We start from the raw sequence: 18,414 nt of genomic DNA, 5'->3' as shown, positions 1-18,414 counted from the left end.
TCGAATTTTGATAGAAGATGGACTGTATGAGTTAATTGCAAAAACTTGTAAACTCAAGGAATTACTTGCTAGCTAAAATACATTTAGAGTTCTTTTAAAACTTCGTTAAAATTTAGATACTAATTTTGAAAAGAATTAAAAAAATCATAGAGAAAAGAAAGTGAAAAAGAAAAGTACTAATATAATTAGTTATGAAAATCAGCGCGCATACTATTAACTCTGTGCTTAGCTAAGCAATAACGAAGAAACGTACTTATTCACCAAAAAATAATAATAAATAAATTTAATTTGTTGAATGCTTTAGGCTTTTGCGAAAAAGGGCCGTGTGCTTTTAAAAAGGATTAAAAATTAAATGGCGGTATCAGTAGATAATAATCATATTATATTCAGATAGAGAAATGTTTAGATTTAGGTTTCTTTTTCTTTTATATTTTGAAAATAGTGGACTTTACAGAAAATGCGTTTAAAAAAATTTATATAACTTATTTAAACACTTTAAAAAGATATTTGTTTGGTCCTCTTATTGTTAAGCAAACCTCAATAGGGTGGAGGAACAACTGCATTTATAACTTCCAACACAAATAACAAATACATCAATGCCGAATATAAGGAATATCCAAATTATCCATACGGACTAAACCCCGAAGCCAATCTTGCATTACCTCTTGTCGAAAATCTGCTATTCTACCTTTAGTACCCTCTTTTGCCAAGAAGTCCGCCATCATATTTGCGTCTCTAAAAATATGCCGAAAATGAACGTTAAGAGTACTTGCAAGCTCCTTTACTTCCTCCCAAAAATCCCATAAAAACCAATACTTACGAACTCCCGAAGCTAACCACCCAATCCCCACACTTGAATCGGATTCCACCAAAAAATTTCTCAAACCCAACGAACGACACAAACAAAGTCCATCAAGTAGAGCTCTACACTCCGCATTGTATTTGTTGCTTGGCCATAAGAATTTGCAAACTCAGCTATAACTCTTCCTTGTGTATCATGAATAATATCCCCCCCTCCCCCCCCCCCCCCCCCCCCCCCCCCCCCACCCGACACTCCTGGACTTCCGCTAGATCCCCCCATCCACATTTAATTTAAGCCTCCCCACCACTGGTAGTGTCCACGCAATTAGGCTAGGCAACTTCTCACATACTGAAACAATCGTACAATTAAGCTCTTGCATCACTAATGGATCGTTACGTCCCATAGTTTTAAATTTCCGCAGCTTACTTGTGATGTCCCTAAGAGAAATTTTAACAGCCCGAATAATATTCCCCCCCTCAAAAGTGCTATCCTCCATTCGAGCTAAGCATCTAGCCCTCCACAGTGCCCACAAAATAATCACTGGAAGTACTCCACAAATCCATCCTACTTGGGTAGCACCCGTTGCACGCTACCACTAGAAGGACATCATTCATTCCCAATTCTGAATCTGTGACAACCGAATTCGAAAGGCAACTGTAAAAAATTTCCATATTTTGATAGCTCCATCTCCCTCACAAAGAACATGATTCAAAGTCTCGACTTGCGGATTCACACAACAGCTACACTTTGACACCAATGGGATTCCAAGTTGCCAAATAATATCATCAACAGGTATTGCTTTTCGTTTAGCTCTCCAGCACAGGAATGCCATCTTTTTCGGAACCAAATCTTGCCATAACCATTTTCTCCAGGTACAATTCGGGCCACGTTATCTAGTAATCTCCCAGGTTTATTTTGTTGTAAACTCTCCATTAACCGAATACTTCCATACACATAAATCCTTCCTGACTGCAACCGAATTCCAGATTTTCTGATGTGGTCAACCACTTCTTCAGGAACGAGCTCCCTCAATAACTCGTATTTTGGTCCAATATCACCTCACTAACCTTTAAATCAACCTCCCTAACCACTGAAATTCCCATTGACAAAGGTTCATCTCCCATCCAGTTATCAAACCAGAAACTCACATTACCACGCCGAACAAGCCATCAAGATTTACATGCAACAGTCAGCACAAGTCACATGAGACCCTTCCAAAATCGAGAACCTTGCCCCAAAGAAGCAACCGATAACAAATGCGAATTACCCATGTATTTAGAGATAAAGAAATTGGCCCACATTGTATCTCTTTTTATTAATTTCCATGCGAACTTCATGAGCAAAGAATTTTGAACCTCAAGCGAGATCCCGAATCCCAAGTCCACCTTCATCCATAGGTAAACATATTTTTTCCATGATATCCATTTCCTTTTCTTGTTCTCCATACTAGATCCCCATAAAAAATTAGATAAAATCCCTTTAAGCACCGAAAGCACTCCCTTTGACAAGTTCAAGACTGAAAGCATATGAATCGATAAACTATTCAATACATGCTTAATGAGAATAATCTTACCTCCAAAGGATAGAAGTTACTTTTCCACCCAGCTAATTTTTTTTGAACTTTTGCCAACAATGGATCAAACATCCGAACTTTCATTTTCCCCACGTATAACGGTATCCTCAAATATGTGCAAGGTCATATCCCTTCCTTAAAACCAAAAATTCTCTTCAAACCAATCTTTTTTTCATACGAGATAGTAGAAGAAAAAACATAGAAGATTTATTAGGACTAATCAACTACCCAGACATTACCTCATATCGGCGTAACACCTCCATAAGCTGCCGCATCGATATCTTCCCACCATTAGCAAAGATCAAAAGATCATCCGCATACATTAAGTGTGTAATCAAGGTCCCTTCACTTGAATTAAAATGCTTGATACGTCCCAATTGAAATTCCCGATTTAGCATCCGCGACAACACTTCTTGGGATAAAATAAATAAATAAGGCGATAGAAGATCACCTTGGTGAAGTCCCCGAGAAGCCTTAAAAAATCCCCTAGAACATCCATTCAACATATCCGAACAAGAATGAGAAGATATAGCATTAAAAACAAGATCTCTCCATTTTTTCAAGAACCCCAATCTCCATAAAACCTCTAAAAGAAAACGTCAATTTACCCGGTCATGAGTTTTTGCCATGTCAATTTTTACCATTACATTTCCTCCCCTTGCCTTCCGATTAATGCCATGAACTAGTTCCTGCGCCAAAGACATATTCTCAAAAATGCTCCTACCCCAAATGAATGCAGCCTGCTCATTCGAAATAATTCGATCTAGAATCGGTGCCAAACGACAAACCATAATCTTCAACATAATTTTATAAACAACCGAATAAAGGCTAATAAGCCGAGAATGTCCAAATCCCAATAGCTCATCCACCTTAGGAATTAGAACTAAATTTGTAGCACCAAAAAAAGTTGTTAATGGCTTCCCCTCAAAAACTTCCTTGGCCATTTCTACAAGGTCATCTTTAACAATATCCCATGCTATTATAAAGAAACTAATACTCAATCCAAAACATTTTTTCAATCGTAATGCCCTCGGAAACTAAAGATGATAACATAAAAAATGCTTAATTTGTTAGCTTTCAGACGTTGAAGAGTACGAACAATAAAGTCAATAAAGCGGGAACCGTCTTTGGCTCCATAATGGATTTTTTTGCCTGGTTTATTGCTGCACTTGTATGGTAAGGACTGCCTTCAAATCTTGGCTTCAAGGTTTGGATGGTAAATGGGTGCCAATGATGCTACTTTGAATCGGACGAAATCCACAGGTGCACGAATATGTGTAGGAGTAGATCTGAAGGAGGAGCCTCTCTAGAGTTTTCCGATTATGCTATTTGCAACAAAAAAAGATTTGGCAGGATGCCAAATATGAGAAATAGGGTTTTTGTTGCACCAAATGCAGAAGACAAGCACATACTGTGGTAGTCTGTAGGGTTGGTGAGAAACGACCAGGGCTTGTGCGGGTGGAGGATAACAAACAAGGCAAATATTAGGAAAAAAGGTAGGTGTGGAAAGAAAGAGGGATGAAGGAAAGCAGGGAGAAAGTCATACTAGAGTTAGAAGTAGAGAGTTTGGTGCAACTAAATGTTGCGGATACAAAAGGGTAAATGGTTGCATAAGAGGTCTAGGTTTCAGAGGGGGCAGAGAAGAGTGAAAGTCCTAAAAAAAATGACATGGAGGTGAATTGCGGAATGCAGGGTGATGAGGCGTTATTAGGCTCTGGAACCAGTGAGAAAAGTCCTAGGATTATTTCGGAAGGGGTTTCACCTAATGTTTTATTGGAGGGGGAGGAAGAAAGGAAAAAATTTGGCAGAGGAGGGGGAGATTATTGAACACGTCTCAGATGTTTTGTGTCAAGTTTCAAACACCCAACCACGTCAAGCTGAGGCTGCAGGGTGGTATGAAAAGGAGCTATTTCCGTGTCAGGATAACATGAGTGGCCAATTGAAGTTGGTAGATGAAATGCTAGAACAGGAAAACCAATCTGTAGTGCCCAATTTTAGGTTGGATTTAGAGCAATTCCAATTAGCGCATGAAGATGATGGCAGATTAAATGGCTTCGCAACCGATAAAGGCTATGACTCAAAAAGTGAATTATCTCAACCTAGAACTCCTTTGATAGAATCATCAAGCAGTGGAGTGAGGCAGTCCTATTGGGTTATTACCTGTCGTGCAAAACATAATCTATGATAGACAAAATGATGGTGTGGAACATGCGAGGTATAGGCACGTCAAAGAAAAGTTGGTTAAATGGCTTCGCTTTGCTCAATTTTTAGATTTTCCTAATTATTGTTTAAACGAAGCAATGGGAGGAAAAGTGTGGGTGTTGTGGAGTGCAAATTATGATTTTGAAGTGGTGGGTATGTCAAACCAAATGATTGCGGGAGGGGTGCTCATAAATGGAATAAAAGTGCTTATTACCATTGTATATGCAAAACGTTCTCTCTATGAACGTAGGGCGCTTTGGACTTTACAAGTGGGTTTACAACCTTGGCTACTTGTGGGGTATTTTGACGCTATAAGGGAGTATGGGGAGAGGATTGGTGGGCATGCTAGACCTTTGCTACTTTTATTGCTTGCTTGAACAATTGTGGTGTTGTTGATTTAAAATTCCATGGTGGGTGTATGTCTTGGTGTAATGGGCAAAGATAGATCGAGCTCTTGTGAATGTGTTCATAAATTCTTTTCAAAATGCTAGTTTAGAATATTTGGAGAGGAAGACATCTTATCACAAATCGATGCTACTTCATTTCTCAAAGACTTCGACAGGATATGGGCCACCACCTTTCAAGTATCAAAACATGTGGCATGAAAATTTTCTTCCGTTTATGAGACAGGTGTGGATGGACCCAGTTTATGCCATGGGCATGTTTAAATTGGTTGTGGAGATTAAAAAGGCAAAAGTTGCTTTAAAACGGTGGAATTTGGAGGTTTTTGGCTGAGTGGAACTTACTATCAAGGAGTTGGAGAGTCGAATGATAGTCTTGGAGGAGCAGTTACAATGGGGTTATCTTCAAGAGGTTGAGACGAAACTTCTTGACATGAAATGTGAGCTTGATTATTGGGAAAGAGGGGAGGAAATCCATATTTCTTAACTTGCGAAAAAGAGATGGTTGGCAGATGGTGATCAAAATTTCAAGTTCTTTCATGCGGTTATTAATAAAAAATGGAATTCATCTAAGATTGAATCTATGGTGTTGGAAGATGGTACGATTTTGGCGTCACCTGAGGAGATTCATGAAGGTGTGGTGACGTATTTTCAAAATTTTCTCAATGAGCAATCGACAAGAGTACTTCTTGATTTGAGTAATCTTATTTCCAAGGAAATATCGGAAGATGACAATGAATGGCTTTGCAAAGAACCAACGGAAAGGAAAGTGAAAACGGTGCTAAATTCAATTCCAAAATATAGTAGCCAAGACTCGATGGTTTTGTAACTTCACTTTTGCCAACCATCTAATCTTTTCTCAACAGCGACATATCTATTCATACCCAACAATAACATTGTTACCATTTTGGTCTTGAGCTCAAGCTACCTTAACCATGCCTAAGATAGCTGCAATGGCTAAAAGAGATGAAAATATTGTAGATCTAGCTGAAGAGACAATGCAATACAAGAATATTCATACGAGAATGTTGAAGGTTTCTATAGGTTGACTACTTTCTCGGAATAAACGTACTTCTAGTGAATATCTAAATCCTTTCCATATCTCCTCCGTCGAATTGGTAAACGTTGAAATATTATGATGAAAAAATCTATTTGGAAGCCAGTATGTAAAGCATATTCTCTATGACTCCATGCCATTGACATGTCAATAGTTGATTTGCAAGAGAAATTTAAAATCTAACTATCTTACAAATCAAGTCTTGTCATGTCAACAACATGAAGGATGTACACACCGGTTTACAAGTAGAAGAACTCTCTTATACTAGTGTGGTCTGGGAGAAAAAAGTGAACTCTTTTTTCAAAATTATACAATATTTTTAAATATAGTACTTGCTTGGGCATAGTAGATATTCGATTATGGGTCAACTTCGTGAGGCACAACATTGTCGCTTGTTTGAACAGTATAAGAATTTCATTAGGATGGAAAGGTTTGTACAACTTTGACCATGTAAACTATATGTGCAATTCTCATGGTTAGGTAACATCCAGTCTATTATTTTTTAGATGCTGCATCTTAAAGTTATAAAAAATTTGTGTGTTTTTCAGTGTCTAAAATTATTAGATTTTTAAATATTGAATGTAATTTTTATTTTAATATTTACCATTAGGCTTGGTACATTTTATTGTATTTTGGAGTGATCAAAAGATGAGAGTTGTACAAATTTGAGTAATGATATATGTACAATCATTTATACAATCACGTTTTAAATGAATGTATTAATGTAAAGTGATGTTATTTATATAAGTTACTACACAAAAATGGCCATAATTTAAAATATAATTGTATAAAAATTTGTAAAAAATGTTTAATGCATGTCATTTTCTATGTCATTTTCCTACAAATTTGGAAACCCAATCATGTTGCTGCATAGGGGTGGCAAATCGTATTTTCAGGTCATGTTCGTGCCGTGTCAAGTCATGAACATTCGACTATATAGATCAATCCGAACCTAACTCGTTAAGCTAACCGTGTCAAACTTTCAAACCCTATCTCAACCTATTTAGATGACCCATTTTGACCTATTTAATAATTAATTAGAAATAAATCATCAAGACACAACTCATTTAAACTTGTTTCATGTAAATTGGTTGAACTAACACACATAACCCATTTGACATTATTAACATAATTTCACATAAAAGTTAAAATCTATATTTATTAGTAACCACAATATCTTAATAGAAAAATAAGACTACCTACTAATAAAAAATATCAATATTTTTCAAATTTTAGCTTATAATAAAACCAATATTACAAACTCTATAATAACAAATATGAGCATAGCTCTAAAATTATAATCCCAATAATAGAAAAAAAAGCAGATTGAGAATTGCCAAACTTACAACTCAATAATAACAAAATTGTAATTTTGAAATAAAATCTGAATGGGTCAAAACGGGTTGATTTCGGGTTAAGCGGGTTGACCTGTTACTGACCCGTTTATAAATCGTGTTTTAATGGATCAACCCCTTTTGATCTGAACACGTTAACATCAAATCCAAACTCGATAATTCCATGTCTTGTTCATGTTGGATTCACATGTCGTATCACATATTGCCACCCCTAGTGTTGCACTCATTTACAACCAACCATGCCCACATGCACGCCCAGTCGTTTTCCCGCCCTACTCCATTTCTGCATTTTGTCTCCTCTCCTCCTTGAAAATTCTCTATTTTCCTCCCATATCATTGGTTTCATCTTATTTGCAACTCCACAAATTATCAAGGTTGTGCATCTGGATGCGGAATTGTGTATCTAGTTATATCCAAATTCACATTCGAATTTATAATATAGTCTGGATATCCATTCGAATTAGTTTGATTATATGTCAGATGGGTACCTAGTTTTACCTATTACAAAATGAATTGAATCCAAATTGGTTTAAAAATTGATTTTCTAAAAAATAAAAGTCATTGTGATGGCCACTGGAAGAGAGGAAAAAGTGAACATGATAAGTACAAATCTTTAGACACCATGTGTGCTATTAACCGAAAGATAAAGCCCCAATTTTCTGTTTGGCAAACAAGAAAAGAAGAAAAAAAAATTGTTAGATCCTAAATCCTTAGCAAAACAAACCAATTGCACCAGACTCAGTTTTAGTCAAGATCTTGCTTTCTTTTTCAGGTCTCAAACAGTTGAGAATCTAAAGAATAAAAAATTTTAGTTTCTTGTCCTTTTAACTTTTTATTGACAAACAAACAGAGTACAAACAAACAGAGTACAAACAAAGAAATAGACAACGACATAGCTCCCAGATTTAAAGCTTTGAAACAAAATGTTGCAATGTATATGATTAAAAATCAAACGAAAGATAGTTGGAACTGGTTCAATGGAATTGGAAATGGATTTCGTTTTCGAATGCATAAAAAGATTCAAGGAACGTGTTTTTTTCCTTGAACTAAAAAAGGCTTATGTATTAACGAAGGACCGAGCTCTTGACTTAAAAATTGTTATGAATCTCATTCTCCTCAGGCTAGAAACTCATGGTATAATAGAGAATAGAGAAATGAGAAATATGATAATAATAAAAGACCAAGAAGTAATAAAGTAAATTGAAATTCATATACATAAGAGTGAGTTCGGGGCCCACCCTGTCACCACTTGGTAGATTGACATGCACCTGGTCAAATTTATGGCTAAGTATAGCATCTCTCACTTTTTCGGTAATTTCCACTGCCTTCATCTTTGGCTAGACATTGAATGTAATTCTGGAATCACTTGGTATTTCCACATATTCCTACAGTGTTGGGTTAAAATATCTAGAGCAGTTTCCATTCCAGTAGAAAGTTACATGACCAACTTCGAGGGTCTCACTGCAAGCAAATCTACAGATATGATTTTTCACTAAATATTCACCAGATGTTCTCTCAATCTCTTAAGGTGAAACAAGGTAATGATTTGGAAGCTTCAACGAGCCATCATACTGAAGCATTCCAACAGAACATATCTTAGGGAATCGAAACCGATCAAATTTGTCAAAATTTTCATATTCGAGGCAAACATAACCATACGGTCCACTCGGAAGTTGAATGTAACCACTGCATCCCCATCCACAATAAGGCCAACAGGCTTCCCAATCTCATCGACTATAAAAAGTGGAGGAAAGTATTGGTCACTAGCTTTAAGCTGCTCACCTAGTTTCTTGACAACTTCAACCTCATATCTAAGATAAGCACACATGGCCAAAAGTGTATTGTAGAAAATTACATTTAACCCCATCCCCTTCTCCTTCATCTCCTAGTTGGTTAACCATGTTAGAAAAATCACAACAAGCAATGAACATAACGTCAAACCAGCCACAAACTTCAAGCAAGTCAATGAATCAAACTTAGAGTGAGGGATACCAAACAGAGGTGCCCTAGCTACCTCACAAAAAAGACTAATTCGACTTAGGACATCATTAGCTTCAATGAGTACAATTGGCCTGTTTATTCATGTCTCGACAACGTACATAGGAGCTGCATGCATTGCCAGTCCATAAGCATCTATCAGAGCAGAATAAGTAACATCAACGGGATCACAGCCAAAAGTAGGCATCATCAAAATCACATTCGAACAATTAGCTTTCAATAAAATTTTCAGACCCATCCAAATTCTCACATCAAACCCACTCTTCACTCCACACTCCAAATTATTTTCCAACACATCCTTCTCAACCACACAAACCAAGTAATTACTCTCCCTCTTAGTGACATGATGTACTACATTATTTGCTACAGAAAATTTATGGGGTTCTTTCAGAAGCTCAATGGCGTCCCGATCATTACAATTCATTCCCACAGGGTTTCATTCTCTTCCTCTATCAAAGGGCTTAAAAACAACTTTAAGGGTAAAACATCAAGTAATTGAGGAGCAAAAAATTTCTTATCCTTAAAATTCTCAACAAACTCAACCATGTGGCCTACTTCATCAATCTTCATCAAACCAAATGTGGAGGTAAGCTTTTCATCCATAAGAAGTGCTGCCATAGTAATATCAGGTTCAATCTCTTAGCAATCATGTTGCCAAACATCCACACATGAGTATGTTGTCCCCAAGTCGATACCATTCACTGGACCCTCACCCTTTGCCACAGCTGGGTTCACATAGGCAGAAACGAGAAATGTGGAGCCATTGCCGTTGAGCTTGAGTTAAGCACTGAGAGTGAGAGCGAGTTTTGAATCAGCCTTGAGCAAAGAATGAGAAGGATCTTCCTCCATGTGCTGCTGCACCTTGGCTAGTGAACGACCATCCTTGAGCTGCCTTCCATTGAAGATGAGACGCTGTAGGTCAAGTGAGATGCCTTTTTTGTGTTGGACCTTAGCCTTCACATGGTCGATGGTATAGATGGTATCGATAGTATTTTTCTCTTCCTCCCTCTATTGAGAATCATGCTTATTGCCTTGTCTTGATTTGAATAAGAGTGAGGTGTAGGAAGAGGTGGAAGTCATTTTTGCCAATGATTGCTCACTCACTGATTATTCTATAACGATATTTCGATTATGAAATTTGCTCTGATTGGCCATTAAGGTCCACGCCATCTCTATCAGCTGATTTAAGCGATTCCTAATCTCCTGAAGACTCTTCTCATGAGAGTCTACCTGCCGCTGTAAGATCTCTTGTTGCTGCTCAAAAAGTGTTCCGTCCTCCATGGATCTTCGGCTCTACATACCACTTGTTATGAATCTCACTCTCCTCACGTTGGAAACTACTGGTATAACATAATAGAGAAATGGGAAAGATGATAATAATCAAAGACCAAGAAGTAATAGAGTAAAATGAAATTCATATATGTAAGGGTGAGTTCGAGGTCCCCCAATTACAAACTACCACCTCCCATCTCTATACTGGAAGACATCCCTACCCCAGCCACCAAATAAGGCCATGGTCCTATTTTTACAAACAACAATAACTAAGGCCATGAGTCAACAGCTTAGCAATTTAAATAAAAAAAAAAAAATTGCAACAACTTAGCAATTTAAATAAAAAAAAAAATTGCAACAACTTAGCTAGGGGCCCATCAAGCTCTGTCCACTTAATTGGGTTCATTACAAAAATGCGAGAAGGGATGTGGGAATGAAATAGTAGCTACCTTTCTCTGCCCTACGGTTTGTTTTTATTTTCCTCTCAGGAAGAATTTCTCTCACTAATCCTAGAAGATAAAAAATAAAAGAGTACTAGTATTTTATTTTATGTATAAAACTCATTTTATTATTTTAGTTTTAAATTTAATAATTTTCAGTAAATCAGTAACTGACATGTTAGCATATATTGTCATGTATATAAAAATTATAAATACAAATCATATTTTTCAAAAGGGTAATGATACACCTACAACTATTTTATAATTAGTTTACAATTCATTTTAAATCAACTAATGTAATTGTGACTCTTCATTGATAGATAATTTCAATTTTAATTAACTACCCTTCATTTTACGTATAGGAATAAACTAATTGAAGATTAATTGCAAATTTAACATTTTCCTTTTCAAAATTAACTCGGTATTCGTTTATCCGGGAAGTAAGCAAGTAACTAACGTATTTGGGTAGATGCAAGTATAAAAATTTTATATCCTCTCAAAAATCTAATTTTTATATCCGCTCAGCAGTTACCTAAGATAGTTTCTTCTTTGCACGCAAGGGTTAGTGCCAAACTCATCCTTACTAATAGCACTGTTTCATAGAGGTCTTCCATGACTGAACTTGACCTGAATTGTCTTGAGGAGGAAATAATAGATACACTATTCCAAAATTTGTTCGTCTTTATTTACCTCGCCCAGACGTAGGCGAGATTGTAGCTGATGGGCAAAGATGAAGTTTGCCATTATGAGGTCATGTTCAAGATAAGTTTATGCCTTCCCTTTCTAGAGCCAGTCTGAGAGGTGCTTCAGCCTCTCCATTTGTGCCCTACCCAACTTCATAGTAATTATTGGCGGATGTTGATGTCTTGTTGTGTGTTCTGGCCAATGTCACTGAAGGCAATTAAGTAGTTGAAACCTTATCTTTTGTGAATATATAATCTACTTTTACATATCGATGCCCCAGCCAAATGGTCTATGGAGTTTTCAATCGAAAGACAAAAGTAGATTGATGATAGTACCAAACAAATATTGCCAAACAAGAAATGGAACTCTAGGTGTTTCTTTATCTCTGGCTTGGGTTGGGAGTTCCAACCATGGGATTTACCTACTTCTCCCTGAGTAGACCCTTTTTGGGGACACCCAGTTCAAAAACATATGTTCTTCAGTGTCCTTATTTTTGCACCATACCTATTTAATTATTGTCTTTAGATACTAATTCATACTATTTTCTCCACATGCATACTATAGGGATCACTTTGGAACCCGAGCTATTTGATGAAGGCGACTAGCTATCACACACGAAAGGTGGTCGAGTGGGCTCTAAAAATTGAGGACTTATGTCTCTACGTGGTTCTTGTCTCTAGTGAGTGCTTAGGAGAAATTCAAGGAAACCAATACTACTAAGGTCACATGGTGTTAACAGTGTGATGTTATGTTCTTGTACATGATGTAAATGGACATATATCAATTGATAAATTACCACACTTGGCTTGAATAATTTCTTAAATAGGTATCATCATGCCTGTCTAACTTCATTGTCACTCCATTTTTTGTGTGATTTTTAGGCCAATCCACTTTATCTTGGTTTAGTGTAAATCAGAGCTTGTAGTTTACAGAGAGTTTTACCTAGGGTTTGATTGGTTTGCTTAGGAATGACTGAGTATGCTTCCTTAATGTGTCTACCTCGGATCTGGGCAACATTATCATTTCATTTTCTTAATGCTTCCATAGAAAAGGCAGTGCAACATACTTATGAGCAAACTGAGCGGCATGTTTCTTTCTTGCCCAATTTTTCATTAGACTCAATTTTTTCTCCCTATGTTTGTTGAAGTTTTAACATATAGTTTGTTGCAATTTGTCTGCCACTTTTTGATCTTTTTGCTCATAGTTTGCTGAGGTTTTTAGTGGTTTTTAGAACACATGTTGACGCTATGTTTGCTGCCCATTTGTCTAATATGCTTTGCTGTCTAGTTTTTGCAAAATGTTTATAATGTTGTTGCCCAGTTTTTAGCCTATGCTTGTTGCCTAGATTCGCATGTAAAAGCATACATTTATTTTAGCTAACATGTTTTTTTTATCCTTCATATTTTTAAAGGATGGATTCTCAAATGCACGAAAATCACTTCTTCTCCAACCTTAGAATAGCTACACATCCAATTAATGTTGTTGAAGATAACCAACTCCAAGCTCAAAGAGGATCCACATATGTATGTAAGAATACACAGCATGAGAATTGTCATGTTCTAAAATGTCTACACAACTATACACAGCATGAGAATTGTCATGTTCTAAAATGTCTACACAACTATTGGTAGTAACGATGTTAATGCTTAAATTCGCACAACAGGTAGAAAAGGTAGAAAGAATCATCCCTGGCCCACGATGGTGATTCGGGCGTTGATATAATGCTATTGGCATTCATCTATAAAATAAATAGTAAATAAGTAAATAAAAGTTAAATAGAGAGAGACACAAATTCACATGGTTCAGCATAAATCTTACGTCCAATAGGAAATTTTATAATCTCTTATAGCCTTACTTATCTCTCAATACAATGAATGAATTTAGAGTTTCGAGAAAATGAAAATGATGCCTCCCTTTAGAGAAGGCCATATTGAGTCACTGTGCATGGTGGAGACCATGCGTAGAGAAGTCGTAGAGAGTCCATAGATTTGTAGAGATTTCTTCCTTTTATAGAGGTCTATTTCCTTCTTTGGAGTAGTTGTGTGCTACATACCTTATGTCGCTTTCACCTTTTTGTATCTTAGTCAATCCTTTTCGTCTTATCTCATTCTTGCCTTTTTTCTTTGTTTTATCTCCTCTTTTAATTAGTGATAGGTTTTAATGGGTTGGATCCAGTCAATTTTATTCCTAACAAATGCCTTCGATTCTTAAAGTTGATTTACTCAATAAGAAGGCATTGAGAATCTTCAAGTTAAGCCGTGATAAAGATAGTCTGAAAATTTGTAGAAATATTTTGGGAACTTGTCCCTAGTTTTCAATTGTTGTGTGATGTAATGGAGATCCCCGTGAGTGGTCCTTGAGGAGAATCCGTGAAATTTGTATTAAGGGCCTTTGAGGATAGGCCTCTAGAAAGTTTATTTGTAAGAACGTTTACCTAATAAATGAGTGTACTGATGATTGCAGGTGACTATTCATCTTTAACAAAGAGTGCGTATTTCCCTAACCATTTTTTCTTTTGTTGGCAGTAGTAGATTTTTCGTCCTTTGAGGTGATTTTCTATTGACATTTCAATTTTGGTGTTGAGGTTAGAGTTTGTTTGTTGTAACCTGCACTGAATGGTTAAGAAGCCTATCAACCCCTTGGGTCTATCTTAGACAGTTGCCAAGCCTGTCGACACGTTTTCAAAGGTGCTTGACTGCATTAAGGGAGGCTAGACTGATTGCTCGAGTGTGTTTAAACCTATTGGGAGAGATGCTCAACTGTTTTGATTTGGCCAGAATGGTACTCGACCGCTTTGTTATGGTGGGAGTTAGAGCCTGACCACTTTGCTGTGGCGAGAGACATACTCGATCACCTTGAGAGGTTTTCACCAAAAACCAAATATGTTAGTGTAATTTAAATCACAAGTTTAAGACTTGAAAACCTAAGCCAAGTCGCATAACGTCTGGTGAGCTTTTGATTCCAATTGCGGCTAAGTGAGGGTCGAGGGCAATACTTTTGCAGCTGGGGGAGAGTGTTGTTGCTCAGCATGTGCCTCTGTTTTGATGAAGATGAAGTGCCCAAAGGGTGTTTGAGCAACCCTACAACTAAAGCTCCAAGCTATGTGGATGGCTTCCAAACTTTTTGCTTGGCGATACCAATGTGTAAAGCGTGTTCCCGCTCACTCATTCGTTGGGATTCTTTCAGAATCTTGAGGAATCTTGTGAAGAAAACCACCAAAAACCAAATACGTTAATGAAAATAAAATTCAAATAATGGTTTTGAAAAAAGCAAACTCGGGCTAAATAAGCTATTGCTTTCAACTCTTCCTTGACTGAGATTGTTATCGAATGATTTTTGCATGGGGGAAGTCTTCCGTCTTTAAGCATTTTTGTAGCGATGGAGATTGTTCATTTGCGAATGATTTTTGGACAAGGGAGTTGTCCGTCCTCGAGCATTTTTGTAGCAATGTAGATTGTTTGTTTCCGAATGATTTTTGTTCATTCACTCTCTCATAGGCTTGTACAATTATGAGTTAGGTAGCTCAAATCTCTCCTCTTTCTTTTTTCAACTATTGAACTATATCGCCGAGCAAAATTCACTCTGAGATAGGACTAGTGGGAACAGGGCCCACAGCTATCGGTCAAGTCTGGTGGCGCTTGCGCCTTGTAGTGGGCATCGTGCCTGTGACTGTTTTCTGGTGGGTTAGCGAGTTATTGCCCACCAACTTCGTATTGCGTTTGTGTGTGTGACTTGGGTGCCATGCAACGTGTGCAACAGACAACTTACCATGTGATCAACTTGTCATGGGAGGAAATAATCTTGTGGGTGAGCAAACCCAACAAGGCTGAGGGATGGCGAGCAAACCCGGTGGGATTGAAGGGTGGCCAGACGCTGGTGAGTTGTTGCCTGCCATGAGGTGCTACACGTTGGGCGAGCAAAGGTGGCGGGAGCGAGGAACTCTACGGTAACCTAGGCTTGTGGAAGTGAGGATGACCGTGACAACGACATAAAGTGTCGAAGGTTAAGGTGGTGGCAGACAACACCGCATGCGATTTTTGAGCTCCATGCTGGTGAACTATGCTCCTATACTGCTGGCATGCTCACGGGTTGTTGGTGGTGTGGAGGAGTCTTTATGTTTACATCTAGTGTCGTGTTGCTACTTGCACAGTGCATGCGCAGGGATAGTTTTGAGCTCTTTGTGCGGCCTAGAATGCCATGATGATGGCCACGGAAAACGCTTGCAGACCAAAGCTGAGTGTGTTGGACACCTTGCGATGCCATTGGGGTGTGCCTGGTTTTCTACCTGTTGTCTTCTATGGCTCCATCACCGGTGGCAGAGCCGGCCCGTCATTGGTCATCTCTCGCGGCAGCTCTTGCACTTGCTGGCATTTTTCCTTGTTGCCACGGGTGAAGTGCCTTCCTTAGTTCTACACCGTTGGGAGTGGGAGGTGACTTCGGTCTAGGACCACCAAGCTGGTGACAGAAAGCGTTGGCGGTTTAGGTGGGGGCTGGTGACCAAAAGCGCTAGTGGTTTAGGTGGTGGCTTGTGACAATCATACCGCCTTACGAGCACTAGGCTTGGGGATCCTCTAGATGCACAGCAGCGTGCACCCTCCGCCTGCACTGTGCGCGGTGCCTTGTTGTGGCAAGGGACGGCATGCGCAGTGCCCTGCTGGGTAGTCGGCTTCACACTGCGTCGGCGGTGTGACCCTGCATACCCTGTGCATGGGATGTGCCATGCATGCTGCACGTGCACAGTACAAGGTGCAAGCTGCACCTACACAATGCATGTTGCATGTGCACAATTCTTCCTGCACGTGGTCCACCCCCTAGATTCTCTTTTCTTTTCCCCACTACATGCAGTATTAAGAAAGTAAATAAAAGAAAATAACAAGGGTGAGTAGACCATATCTGCTTCTTCGGAGACGATTTCATGAGTCAGGAAATCATCATTCTTCTACTTTCGGTGTAGAGAATAAGTCAATCCTACAGACGATGCAAACTGTTAATACATAAATTTGTACAATAGGTTGGAAAGGTAGGAAGAATCATTCCCAATCCACGATTGTGATTCAGGCATCAATACGGTATTCTTGGCGTTCATCCATAAAATTAAATAGAAAATAAGCAAATAAAAGATAAATAGAAAGAGACAGATATTTATGTGGTTCGGTGTAAACTGTATGTTCATGGGTTATTTAAGGGCGAAATTCACTATAATAGGCCATTTTACAATCTCTCATAGGCTCACGTATCTCTCAATAGATTGGAGGAATTTAGGTTTCGAGAGGTTGAAAATGATGCCTCCCTTGAGGGAACATCATTTTGAGTCATTGTGCATAGTGGAAGTTGTGCCTAGAAAAGTCGTAGAGAGTCCGTAGATTTGTAGATATCTCTTTCTTTGATAGACGTATATTTCATTCTTTGAAGTAGCTGTGTCCTACTTGCCTTGTGTTGCTTTTACCTTTTTATATCCTAGCCAACATTTTTTAACTTATCTTTTTCTTATTTTATCTCTTTCCCTTATTATTAATGATAGCTTATCAATGGGCTTCATCCAGTCAACTTTATCCCTAACATATAAAGTTTTGTGTGCCTGTTTATTTTTATTTATCTTGACATGTTTTATGAATTTGAAACTATTCTACCCATGTTCTTGACGGTATGATGAAAATGACTATAAAAACTGCCAGTTGGATGAAAATGATCGTTGCATGGAATAACAAATATAATTGGTTGGTTTAAAAAATTATGAACGTTGGATATGTAAAATAAAAAATATAAAAAAATATTACTTTAATAATTTAATTAAACTTTTATATAATTTAATGCAGCAACTAAATTATGTAAAAGAATCAATATGCCATCTCTGGTTAAAATTTAGCCAGAATTTTATTAAGCCAATATGAGTGATAGCTTCTTTAATGAGCTATCATAATCATTTCTTGAAAATGATTTAATATTTCATATTCAGATAATTTATCGATGTTCCATTCATACAGTACATATGGTGAGAAAGTAGATCATACTATATGTTCTCTTTCTTTAAATTAAAAATCAGGCAGAGTTGGCCTAGGATACCAATTTTAAATAATAAAAACATGATATTTAGAATTTCTAACAGAATATTCATTAACATGATCTCCTCGAATCTTATTAATATGGAGATCTAAAATTTTAAATTATATGGAGATCTAAATTTTTAAATTGATCTTCAATATTACTTATGTCTAAATTAGATAATTCAATGGGAGTATCTGTTTTACTTAATACATTAATATGAGGTTGCTTTTCAAAAGTAGATGCAGTATTAGTAATATTCAATTTTTCTAATTTTTTGGAGATTTGTTCTAATAAGTCGGTTTTTTTTTTTTTGGAAAAATTAGTTTTTGGATGGGTTGGAATTTCATGAGGTATGAATAAGGGTGTTTCCTTGCTTCCTTTATATTAGAGTTAATGGGAGAAATTTGATTTTTAGTCATTTCTAATTGTTTACTCGTGGTTTGTAAATATAAACTAGTATACTTGTTTTATTGAATAATATTATAAGTGTTTTTCTGTATCTATTACATAATTATGTTCTTTTAATTGTGAGGCTAATATCTGGGTACCTCTTTGACTATATTTAATTGTTTCGAAAGGAGTTAC

Source organism: Juglans microcarpa x Juglans regia, chromosome 6D (genome assembly GCF_004785595.1).
Source record: "Juglans microcarpa x Juglans regia isolate MS1-56 chromosome 6D, Jm3101_v1.0, whole genome shotgun sequence".
Taxonomy (NCBI): domain Eukaryota; kingdom Viridiplantae; phylum Streptophyta; class Magnoliopsida; order Fagales; family Juglandaceae; genus Juglans; species Juglans microcarpa x Juglans regia.
Note: the sequence above shows the minus strand (reverse complement) of the source record.